We start from the raw sequence: 12631 nt of genomic DNA, 5'->3' as shown, positions 1-12631 counted from the left end.
GAGAGCCCGGACACGTCGAAATGCCAATTTACTCATTTTGATTTAATTATTTAGCATACTTCTGGTGCTTTATTGAGCAAACCGAGCCAGGTGCGTCTTAATTAAGGTACACTAGATTCCCCAAACTCTTCAAATCGGCCCAATTCGGCAGAAAACTCTCCAAGATGGCGGCGTGGAGACTATATCTTTAACTTTTCTTGCCCCGTGTTGTTGAATGCCATTCAAGGAAAGAGAGAATGCTTACTGTCCTACAGGCTAAATATTTCGCCTTTTAAGGACATGATATGGATTATATGATAATTTTAGTTTTTACTCCCTCACGGCATTTGATGAGATACACAAGTGTATGCGTGTTTAAGTGGTATCAGCAATCTGTACTTTTATGTCAGAATGACCGAGGTCTGTTACGTGCCATTGTGGTGACACGGTGGTGGGATATATATATGGCTTCCGTCTCTAGGTCTTCACATAAAGTTGACCCGTGTCCGTCCCGGCCCGAATTCGAACCTGCGACGTCCTTCCGATCACAAGTCCAGTGCTCTACCAACTGAGCTACCGGGCCCCCACACATTTGTATTACACCACTTGTCTGTTGAAGAAAAACTCATTATTAAAGTCTTAAAAAACAAATATTCAATCTGTTTCATCCCGTTCTAGTAGGACTGTGAAACATTAATGTTTTTTTCTTGTGATGCGTAACTTAAAACCTACCTCCATGTCATGCATGATATGTCACAAGAAACAGTTCCCAGGAACGTTTTCAAGTAAAGTAAATACTGGACTTTATGTTAGTTTACAACGGCATTGTTGGGTGTGAACAAATTGAGAAAACAAAGCAGCTGAGATTCAAGAAGGTATTGTTTTTGTAACGGGCTCAGTGGCCTAACAGATAAGACATCGGCCTCTTAGTCGGAAGGTCGTGAGTTCAAATCCCGACCTGAAGCCTGGTGGGGTAAGGGAGGAGATTTTTCCGACCTGGTAGTTCCTTATCCCCCTTCGTGTGTACACGCAAGCACAAGACCAAGTACGCACGGAAAAGATCCTGTAGTCCATGTCAGAGCTTTCAACCAAAATCACGAGCGTCATAAAACGCGTCCGAACGGAAACAATTTGTGGACGACGCTGTCGCCGTTGCCCTCCACTTCATCCTCCAGCACCTCGAGACCCCCAACTCCTATGCCCGCCTCCTCTTTGTGGACTACTCCTCGGCCTTTAACACCATTATCCCCCAAAAACTCTATGACAAGCTCCTCCTCTTTGACCTTGCCCCTTCCCTCTGCCTGTGGCTCCTTGACTTCCTCCTTCAGCGCCCCCAGACAGTCAAGGTCAACGGCCTCCTCTCCAAGACGCTGGTCCTGAGCACCGGAGCACCCCAGGGGTGCGTCCTCTCACCGCTGCTCTACTGCCTCTTCACCAACGACTGCGTCGCCTCTCATGACTCAGTTCAGCTGGTGAAGTTCGCTGACGACACCACAGCCGAAGGTCTCATCACCGGCGGTGATGAGACCGTGTACCGCCAGGAGGTCGACTGTCTGGTGTCGTGGTGCGACAACAACAATCTCCTGCTGAACGCCACCAAGACCAAGGAGATGGTGGTGGACTTTCGCAGGAAAAAAGGCCCTGTGGCTCCACTGATCATCAACGGCGATCCCATCGAGATGGTGGACTTTTTCAAGTTCTTAGGCACCACCATCTCCAACGACCTGTGCTGGGATGATAACGTTGACGCCATCGTCAAGCGAGCGCGGCAACGCCTCTACTTCTTGCGCCAGCTCAAGAAGTTCCGCCTCAGCCAGGTCATCCTGGTCCAGTTCTACAGGGCCGTGGTGGAGAGCATCTTGACATTCTCCATCACAGTGTGGTACGGCAACACCTCCCAGCTGCTCAAGAACAAGCTGGAGCGTGTGGTGCGCACTGCTAGCAGGATCGTCGGCTGTGAGCTGCCCTCCCTAGCATCCCTCTATGCCAAGCGCATGCTGTCCAGAGCCCAGAAAATTGTGGCTGACGAGTCCCACCCTGGCCATCCCCTCTTCGAGCGCCTGCCCTCAGGTCGTCGATTCCGATCCCTGGGGGCACGCACTCGACGTCTCCAGACCTCTTTCTTCCCCCAAGCTGTTTCCTCCCTTAACGCATCCCATCCCTCAGTTGGGCAGCTTCGCAGTCTGTGATCCTGCTGGCGGTGAGCTCACCACATCCTGTGACTCAGTGTTAGGTGGTGGTGGTGGTGGTGGTGGGGAGGGGGGGGGGGGGGGTTTGAGTGGGACTTTGATGTGTGATTTTTATTTTTTTCTATATTTTTTAGCTGCATTATTTTAGTCATTCATGAGTGGGTGGGTGGAGGGGATGGGCTAGTTCTAACTATGCATTAGATTATAAAATTGTATTCTGTGTAGACCCTTCCACCAGCATCTTAGACCACTCTTTGTACTTTTTCTTTTAATAGATGATTGTCATTTGTTTTACCTCATGTCTGCCCTGCGTGTGATGGTGTGATCGTGACTGCTGTAGTGTGGGCGTGTGTGTGTTGGTGTGTATGTCAGTGAATGTGTGGGCGTGTGTGTGTGTGTGTGTCAGTGTGTGTGTGGGTGTGTGTGTGTGTGTGCGTGATTTTACCAACACTACGCTAAATTCCTTGTGCTTTAAATGTTTTTTTAATGTCACTTGGCTCAATAAATACTGTATTCTGTATTCTGTATTCTGAAAGAGGTACGAACGGACACCTGTTTTCGTCAAAATCAGTACGAACGAAAACAAAACTGTCTGATGCAAACTCAACACACATTCAATTCAGTTCACATGGGTCCAATATCACTCGTAGGCGTACTCTGTGCTACATGACGACCATTGGAACACACATAACTTGTAGTGGGGGCCTGTTTTTCCCCGATCAAATGAATGTGTACGAACGGAAACGCTTTATTTTGTAAGAACTGAATCATGGCGTACGAACAGAATCGGCATGTTTTCAAAAAACAAGTGATTGTACAAAAGCAATCAGGCTATATAAACTTATGTCACACGCTTTCCTTCTTTGCCACTACGGTACTAAAGCAAACGTGTGCAAGATTGTATGTTACACGCTTTGGAGCATGTGCAAGAACGGATTCAAACTCGAAATCGTCCCTCCAAAAGCCCCAAAATGCACACACGACTTTTATTTCTCCTGCTATTATCGTTTCCTCTCTTTACAAATTCTTCAACGCTGAGAATACTGAAAACGGCATCCCAGACGACAGAACTGTTTCCATACGCGAATTTAGCTGCCCTTGGAAAGTGGCCCGCTCACGAGGCTTGTTAGTCTGAATCTAGAAGGACAGAGTTATGAACATAGATAACAAAGATCCCGGAAAGAACAAACATTTCGCGGATGCAGACACAGAAAGACGTCATGAAGATTACGATGCTTCAAAAGATACAGACTGTGACGATGACTGTGACGTCATTCACATGTACCGAGACGTCATTCATAGTTGTTCGGTCACTTTCGTCAAAAAGTAGATCTCTCCACAACGGCTGCTCCTGTGTTTAGGTTTATCAAGCCTGAGTACGCAAAACGTGTTTGTTCTCTCCTCTGTTGAATCTGTGAGACATAAATGCTATTCCGACTTGGTCGTGTGACAGTGTTTTCTTCCACACTCGATTAGCTGACGGCTTCGTTAGACAATCAACGTAATCTCGTGTGGAAGAAAACGTCTGTCACACGACCAAGTCTGAATAGCATACTGTTCAAGCGAAATGTCGTAACAGGTAATGGTTTTGGTGCACATGTTCAAATCAGGGGTCAGTTTTGATTACAGAGCGAGAAAAACAAGAAAATGTCTAAAATCATGCAAGCTGTCACGTTTGACCCGCGTGTGCAACCATGAGGTCGACTAGCACCTTGGCATTTATTGTGCACATAGCCAAACAAATTGGCTACCTTGCATCATAACGAATGTGCGCTGCCCACACGATTTACCGCAATTCTTTTCCTGGAGCAAGTGCCGAAAAAGACGCTGTATGCTAGGAAACATCCGGATGTACGAACGGAATCAGTTCACACACCGTGGTATTTTGTTCAGAATAGGTCTCTGCCAACCAAAAGTTTTGGGTCTCAGTTACCAAGACTGACCGCCACAGAAACGCCACATTAGCCGATGACGAAATCTTTAATGACGACATTTTGGCTTTCTTTTTTTTTTCATTGCAAAACTTTCCCACCCCCCAGGCGGTTGTCGCTGGTTCTAGCTGGGACCGTCTAGCTTATGTTGGATATCCTATCATTATGAACCCATGGGACAGCCACAGTAGTCATACTGCGGCATTCTTTCTAACATTTTCAATGGATTGAGTTCGGTTTTCGTCTTTTATTTGCTTTTGTTTTGTTTTGTTTTGTTTTGTTTTCTTTTGCTGGCTCTTCCCCTCTGACTTCCACGCACCGTTGACCAAAGTGATATCCCTGCCGAAAACCACTGCGAAGTTTTCTAAAATAATGTGAATACAAGCTTCGCTGAGGACAGCCAGAGTTTATGTTCTCGACAACGCAAAACTAAGGTGAGTGACTCTGTGAACGTAACATTGAAGAAAAGACTAGTGTCACAAATTAACTATGTCCGTCAACACTCCGCCATTTTTCTGTCTGTCTGTCTCTGTCTCTCTGTCTGTCCGTCTCTCTCTGTCTCTCTCTGATATCTTGTGCATACTCACACACACACACACACACGCGCGCACACACACACACGCGTGCGCGCACACAGCGACTGACGCAGCAACTGCACTGAGGAGAATCTGAGGAGAATCTGAGGTGCCTGTGAAAGGGAAAATAATTCTTTGTCAATCAGTTGTCAAGGGGAACATCGCAGAATTCAATGTCAAAGTGGGACTAAGCTTTTTGAAGAGACAGAATGTGCCTCGATCGTGTACGGGCAGTGACACCGGGAAGGCACACGATTTGTCTGATTCGGATTTATAGAATCTGACGTGTTCGGAATTAAAACATTCTTTTGACGGGTAACTAAACGACTTCGTCTTCTTCAGCGTTCTCGTCGCCAGGATAGTTAAAGGAAAAGTCCAAGGTTTAGGGTCACTTTTGATATGTTGACCCTCTTAATTCATCAAACACAAATGCGTGTGTAAAAATGAACACAGAAATCCAAAAAGTATACTTTGACTCGTTTTTGGTTGTTCTGAATCGTTCCATCGCGCGCGCAGTCTTGGCTCATGACCTTGTGCACATACGTGTGCTACGTCACGAGCCTTGAACAACAAACATGGCCGGCTCAAGCAGTGAGGAAGACAAGTGGAATACGGACCGGTTTTCAGCCAGCCTGAGGTTTTAGCGTGCCCGTTTGAGCCTCTTCGTCGTCAAAATGCTGGCGAGGCCACAAGAAACAGAGCCAGCATAAGCGGCAATACGAAATGGTATGTGATTCTCTTTGTTGTGATGTTGACACACTAGTCCGTAGTCGCTACCTCTTGCATGCTAGATCGAAGTCAGGTGTGTTTTTCACAGATCAGTTGATGTGCTTCCACAGATCTGTAAGCATGTAGATCTAAAGATTATGGATTTATGCTATTATTTCAGGCATCTGGTGTTGTTTATTTTCCTATCTTGAACTGCCCAGTTTAGAATAAATGCTTCCACAGTGATGTTCACACGCGACTATCCTTATTTTCTCTTGGAATTCTGAGTAATTCTTCAGTCACACAACGAAACATGTAGACAGCAAGTTAACATTGCGCAAAGCCTGTTTCTTGCGGACAAAACTGCAATTATCCTGGTATTTTTATTTGCGACAGTAAGACACTACATGACATCGACACCACTAAACAGTGAAACCTTTTTGAAATGGCGGTGGGCTGCTTTCATGTGCTAATACTAATAGTGATCCTGACATTTTTCTTGCGAAACGGTCAAAGGGAAGTAATAAATGAATTTAGTTTTTTAAACGAGCACACGTGATTTCCGATCTCAAACTAGATCTGAAATCATAAGATTTTCTGAGCAGTGGAGAAACGCTGATGGCGTGATATCGCAAGCCGTTTTGGAAGCAAATAAGCACTGTCAGACATATTATGCTGAAACAAGATTACAGCAGTTCAAACTTTTTGATCATTGATTTTTAGGATTACGCAATATCGGACAGTCACACTACAAAAAGACAATGCGTTGGTGCATAGATCGGTATTCTCAAACGTCACGAACAGACAGTACGTTGCTACTATATATTTTACTGTATTAACAAAACCTACAGTCCCATTAAAAAAGTGTGGTGTGTGCCGAAAAGCAACCATATGAGATTCAGTCAGTGGGACCCTGAATCTACCTGGGGTTAAATCGGGTTATTGACTCTCAATGCATGAATTTTTAAACTGAATATATGTACTACTGTTCGTGTTGTTTTTGTGATCCACTGCAATTTCTGTGTAGATCTATACCTTTGAATCTCAAGGTAATTTTTGAACGGGGCATACAGATGATACGTAACATTTTGCCATGATCACAGAGTGATACGTGTATTTTGCTTATCAGGTGTCAGTGCAGAAACTCCAAGAGGGAACGAAATTCAAATATCTGGAAAACCTGGATGAGGAGATAGACAGCCTAACAGCACATCCTCCTATGTTTGCTCGGACATCTACTACCTTCAAACTGCATACTATGCGTACACACAGGAATATGGACGACTCAACATTGATCAAAATGGGTAAGTAACACAACACAAACAGATGATTTCCATTATGATAGATTTATTTATCTGAAAGTAAAATTGACAACAGAGTGTACAATTTGTTTTCAAATACAAACATATCACATTGGGTTAAAAAAAAAACACACACCATCATATATCATTAAAACTATTCTTTATTTCTAAACACATACATATCAGCATAGTTTATTCATGTAAACATCCTCATTTCGGTTCCCAGTCTATCTGAAATCAAGGTAAGATATGCCATAAAAAAAATAGCGATCACACAGTGCTTCAGCATGAATTTGAAAACCTGCTCTACGTCACATAGACACAGCGTGTCTTATGATTCTATCCACCCTCTCCAAACAAACACGTACACGTTTTCTCTGGTACGAATGTCTTAAAAGCTCAAACTAAGCTGCTGTTTTATTCTGTCTTGCTTTGCAGGAAATACTGGCACGTCGCTTACCCATAACAGGCAGCAGCTGGTGCGCAAGCGAGTGGGGTTTCTCGGCAGAAGCATCAGAGTACCATTACCAACCTGTGCAGTCAAAACAATCAGAATTACTTTCACAAACGGATGAAGAGTGGGGTTCAAAATCCCTGAGCTACAGAAGGCTGAAATATACTTTTACAAATCGTGTGACTGTGTTGAACTAGTATCTTTGGTTGAACAGATTCCTGCATGGTTTGAAGATGATAATGGGTTGTCACGTGGTCCGGTGCATGGTTCACATGCTGCAACATTTTGTTCCAGACTTTTTGAGTCACTTGAGAAAAAGTGACTCTATGTAATCGGTCAGTGTTAGTCTGTCCGGCCGGCCGTCCGGCCGGCCGTCCGTAGACACCACCTTAACGTTGGACTTTTCTCGGAAACTATCAAAGCGATCGGGCTCATATTTTGTTTAGTCGTGACCTCCAATGACCTCTACACTTTAACGATGGTTTCGTTGACCTTTGACCTTTTTCAAGGTCACAGGTCAGCGTCAAAGGAAAAATTAGACATTTTATATCTTTGACAAAGTTCATCGGATGTGATTGAAACTTTGTAGGATTATTCTTTACATCAAAGTATTTACATCTGTAGCCTTTTACGAACGTTATCAGAAAAACAAGGGAGATAACTAGCCTTTTCTGTTCGGCAACACACAACTTAACGTTGGGCTTTTCTCGGAAACTATAAAAGTGACCGGGCTCAAATTTTATGTGAACGTGACTCATTGTGTTGTGAATAGCAATTTCTTCCTGTCCATCTGATGCCTCATATAATATTCAGAACTGCGAAAGTGACTCGATCGAGCGTTTGCTCTTCTTGTTACACTGTTGGTGTACTCCAGCATCAGGTAGTCGGTCCATGAGCCGGTCAGCATAGCCTGTGTCCAGTATTGTCCGTTTGCCTGTTGCCTGAAACATGGTTTTTTGGAAGTAACTTACGATCTCTGCACACATTATAACATGTGAATAAGAACAGAAAAAAGTTTGTCAAAAGTATACATAGTTTAATTTGCATTTACTTCAAGGCCAGACTTTCTTCTCGTTCATTATTTCTTCATAAAGATTCTGGAAATTAACAAAATGTTTCCCCCTATCAAGGCCTCCTAACTTTTTTTTAAATGCAAGTCGGTTTGTTGTCATCTGTGCATTACTACCTCTTGCCACCCGTGCGGTCATTGCCACCAGGTATCTCAACAATCAAACCGTCTATACAGGCTTAAAGGCACGTCCTTTTTCAAAACAGGATTGCTCACTACACAGATCTGCGAAGACTTTTACATAGAAAACAAAATCTGTTGACTTGAACCAGGAATCAACAACCTGACTGGTTTTTGGAGCTGCATTTTTTAGGGAATGTTTTACACGTGTGGCGTTTAAGAAATTAATTCATAAAATTCTACATTCGCAAAGAGAGTACCCATACAGAGTGTTGAGTTCTGGTATTTTTCACAACGGAAAGATGGCCACATCCCATGTAAAAGCCCTGTCAGATTTGAGATTTTTAACCCAATCGTTTACACGGAAAAGGCTGTCGAAGGGCTGTCCATTTAAGAGGACGCTTCCATGCCTGGATGAGAAATACACTGATAACACAGAAAAGGCACGAGTTTAACCTGCATATTCACACAACTGGTTCAGAGGCCCGGTAAAGGGAACACATGTTAGTTATTTTAAGAGAACATCACGAATGCCTAATTGTTAAACTAAGCCTTTCTGCACGAATGTACATCTTCTATGAATTATATTCTAAAATGCCACATGTGTAATTCATTCCACACACAAAATCCAGCTCCAAGAAGCAGTGAGGCTGTTGATTATTGGTATGTGTTCAAGTCGAGAGATGATTTTTCCTGTGTAAACTGAGCCTTGGCAGATCTGATATAGTGAGCAAAGACCTGCATTTTTTTTAAACGTGTTCAGATTCCTTGAAATGGTTAAACATTTTGTTTATTTCAAGTAGTCTTTATGAAGAAAAATTAACAATGAGGAAGGCAAATGGGTTGAAATGCAAATTAGATTTCTTTTGACGAACTTTTTATGTTCTTCTTCACGTGTTACATTATGCGTACGTAGATCGCAAGATATTTTCGAAAAAAATCATACTCATAGATAAGCCAATCTGCAAACGGACAAAAATTCACAATATTTATGAAGCCAATAAATTTGACTCAAGAACAAAGCTTATGTGTTTGAGGTGATGTGCATGGGTATGAATGTTGAATGAGTCCGTCAAAGATACCCTCCATGTCGCCTTACAGTGGAACCTACCATTAAAATTATACCACCTTAAATTACCTTGCTCTTTCAAATGTACTGCTTAAACTTCTTGAACATGCAACTCTTGCTGTCTACCATAAAGACCATCAGGTCAACAACATACTCGTGAATGTTTTGTTTTGGTCTATAATTAAACATTTAAGAAAATACCCCTTTTTTATTTTTTAATCGGAAGCATACTAACTTTATTTGAAACCACTTCGACAGATATAGTTTTGCAGGTCGACGGGAGGTGAATTACGAAAGAAATTAAATCCATATGTCGCTCAGCACAGAAAGCATAAACGATTAACATGAGTAGAAATGAACTTGTTTTCATAATGTATTATTTGGATGGTATCTGTCAAAGACACTTTCTCGTTTTTTGAAAAGCTAGAATAAGGCACTAATTTTCAAAACAAAACAAAAATATTACGATGAATGGCACGTTGGTTTTCTCATGTGGTGATTCTGGACGGTAGGAACAGGACTGGTCAACAGTTGCGTTGTGATCACGGAGAACCGGAAAATCTGGAATGGTCACGGTGTCAGTGCCCAGTGACCTGTTCTGACCAGTGGCCGTGAGTGATGATGAAAGGTCTGGAAGTAAACGAACAGAGAAACTGAGTGCGAGTATAAATCAATTCGAAAGTATGCTTCTGATCTATACAGTACACTGAACATTTAGACACCCTCTGGAAGTCGTCTGGATGTGTATCCATGTTGTAGCAATTAGATTGGTTTTGCGTCTCTCAGTCAATGCAGACAGATTAATTCCCGGCACAATTCGTAATCTTCTTGTCTCTAGCATGCAGGTGTCTGTTTACCTTACCGGTTGCACATCCACCAACAGTTTAGATCTGGTAAAAATAGCATTAAACCGTGATTCCAGCAAACGCTGCCAATTTCATGAATTGATATCAGGGGATAGTTTGCGACTGAATAGAATAGATAACGTGACACACGCATTGTCTTACGTGTCCACAACCCTGACTACTTTTTACTCTTACTCTTAGCTCAGCTCAGACCGTTCTGTAACTCTGTAGATCTAGCCTGTGGCGCATCTGTACTCCAGCGAATATCAGCTGGACCCAGACACACTGTTCTGCACCAATTCGTATTCGGTGCGCAGCAAAACAATGTTTACGTGTATGCATGAAAATAAAAGCATGTACTCTGACCTTCAACGCATTCCTTCTTGTGAGATAATCCGCTGTTCGTATGTCGCCTCGGAGTTTCGATGGCTCGTCGACTTGTACCAGCCTCGCGTAATACTGCCCTCTCCGGACTTTTATGAAGGGAAGACACTGCCAGTGGTCAAAACATTTGTTTCAGGGATGAAACGCCAACTTTTGTGCTGCAGAAAAATGGCGAAATCTGTGTCCAGAAAGTGCCCGACACTTTGAAATCTGCACGCTTGTGCTGCACACATCTCTTCCATTTCCACAAGAGACTCAGAGTTTTATGAGGGAACGTGTGCTATGAAATGCCTGGGGACATTGACGAGTTGTTGCAGTTTGCGGCTGCTCTCCACCGAGGCATTCTTTTCGGGCATACAGTGGCGACTTTTCTGTGTGAAAATCAAGCTGGTACTAGTGGTAGAATCAACACAATAACTTGTGACGTCACAGTGCACCGACGTCACAGTGCACCGAAAACCACGTGACCACTACTTGACCCCAGGCGACTTGTCTTGGTTAGCCCCGCAACACTAAATCTTCAACTACAACAACAACAATTTTTTTTCAATTTTTAAAATATTTTTCCAGAGATGTTTGTAACATTTGGCATTCGATTTTCAAGTTTTTGGGGATATTTAAAAACCTTGGACTTTTCCTTTAAACAATTCTGGAATAAAAAATGAAAAAAGGTTATGCACTTCTCGTCTCATTAGAATAGATTAAAAAAATATAAGTTTCAGATAAAGTCAAATCTAAGTCATCGGAACTGATTAAACCAAACTATGTGTTATCTGTTGTACCTCATATAGATGTTACAGATGAAACGCAAACATCGTGTTTCCATTTTACTGAAGCAGAAGGGAAATTTGTTAGAACAGTATCAAGAGGTGGGCGTTCACGGCGTTGCGTTTGAGGATACTTTCATTTTGATTATGCATGATTGTGTAGCCGCTAGCAATTAAAGGCACAGTAAGCCTCCCGTAAACCATCACAGATACTGTCAGGCTTTTACACACAGTACAAACACCCTTTCGTTTAAACACTCACCGCTTGAGAACATCCCAGGTGCCCTACGTAAAGAGCGAGCAATTTTCAAAGAATTTATTTTCGTGGACCGTCTGATCGGCAAATCAGGCGCCTCGTTTTGGCGCTTAAATTAAGTTAAAACTAACTTTTAAAATCTAAATAATAAATTGACAGTTTGTTACACAAACATTCTTAAATCATAAAATAATTCTTTTTTCATCAAGACAAGTTCAGTGGGCTTACAATTCGAAGTTTTGAAAGTTTGAAAAAGAAAAGCCCGAAAACGTGTCACGCAAATCGTCTTTCTCGTAGCAGACGACGGTTGTGCCTTGCGCCCGTTCCTCTGATTATCTAACTGCCACCGCTCTAGTTCGTGTAAACCGCAGCCGTTTGTAGCGTTTAGATTGAGAGGTACACAATAACGTGCTATTGCAGATAAGCTTACAGCGAGTCGCATTGAAATCACAAACTGACGACTACATTGTGAAACAAGAGCCGAAGCCTTCAAGGCTCACGTAAGAAATCGACAAACAGTAACACAAAATCAATCCCTCCGTCACACATACACACACACAGTGAGCATAGGTGACACGGTGCGAGACACTAGATCTAGATCTGTCTGTCTGTAGCCTACTTACAGGGACACGATGGCCAGATCGACACTGCGCTTTCGACAGCGCTTCCCCGCGCAGACACTGGAAAAACCATGTGCAGATTAACCTGTAGGAAATCTCCTTTGGTATCTTCTTTATCTATTTTTCTGGAGCTACGAAACCGAACAATGTGAAATCGTCTTCTCCGAATCGGCGAACTGCAGCTCGGTGATAACTGTATCTATACCACAATCCTTCACGCGATCTGACCTAACCTTGACCCCTGACCTGGTCTACATACCACACACGACACAAACCAGTCACCTGTTTTTACCCCCCCCCCCAAAAAAAAAAAAAACCCCACCACCCGTTTTCTTTGGATACACACTTTAACTACATACGTGCC

At 43.0% G+C, this 12631-nt stretch overlaps 1 protein-coding gene and 1 long non-coding RNA gene across 2 annotated transcripts in view; one reads left to right on the top strand and one right to left on the bottom strand.

Moving 5' to 3' along the window:
* The first annotated feature begins 4193 nt into the window (after nt 1-4193).
* Nucleotides 4194-12631, top strand: part of LOC138948601 (glutamine synthetase-like) — a 63723-nt gene continuing 55285 nt past the window's right edge. Inside the window, exon 1 of the mRNA XM_070320160.1 lies at nt 4194-4533. The gene's annotated coding sequence lies outside the window, so the exon portion shown is untranslated. The remainder of the gene's footprint in view (nt 4534-12631) is intronic.
* Nucleotides 7072-10879, bottom strand: LOC138948598 (uncharacterized). Its single transcript, XR_011450033.1, has 3 exons — nt 10607-10879; nt 9862-10025; nt 7072-8078 (listed from the first exon to the last, which is right to left on the bottom strand). It is a non-coding gene; the product is annotated as an uncharacterized lncRNA (long non-coding RNA).

The sequence above is a fragment of the Littorina saxatilis genome, linkage group LG15, assembly GCF_037325665.1.
Source record: "Littorina saxatilis isolate snail1 linkage group LG15, US_GU_Lsax_2.0, whole genome shotgun sequence".
NCBI classification, from domain to species: Eukaryota; Metazoa; Mollusca; class Gastropoda; order Littorinimorpha; family Littorinidae; genus Littorina; species Littorina saxatilis.
Note: the sequence above shows the minus strand (reverse complement) of the source record. Positions and strands in the feature narration are given on the sequence as shown.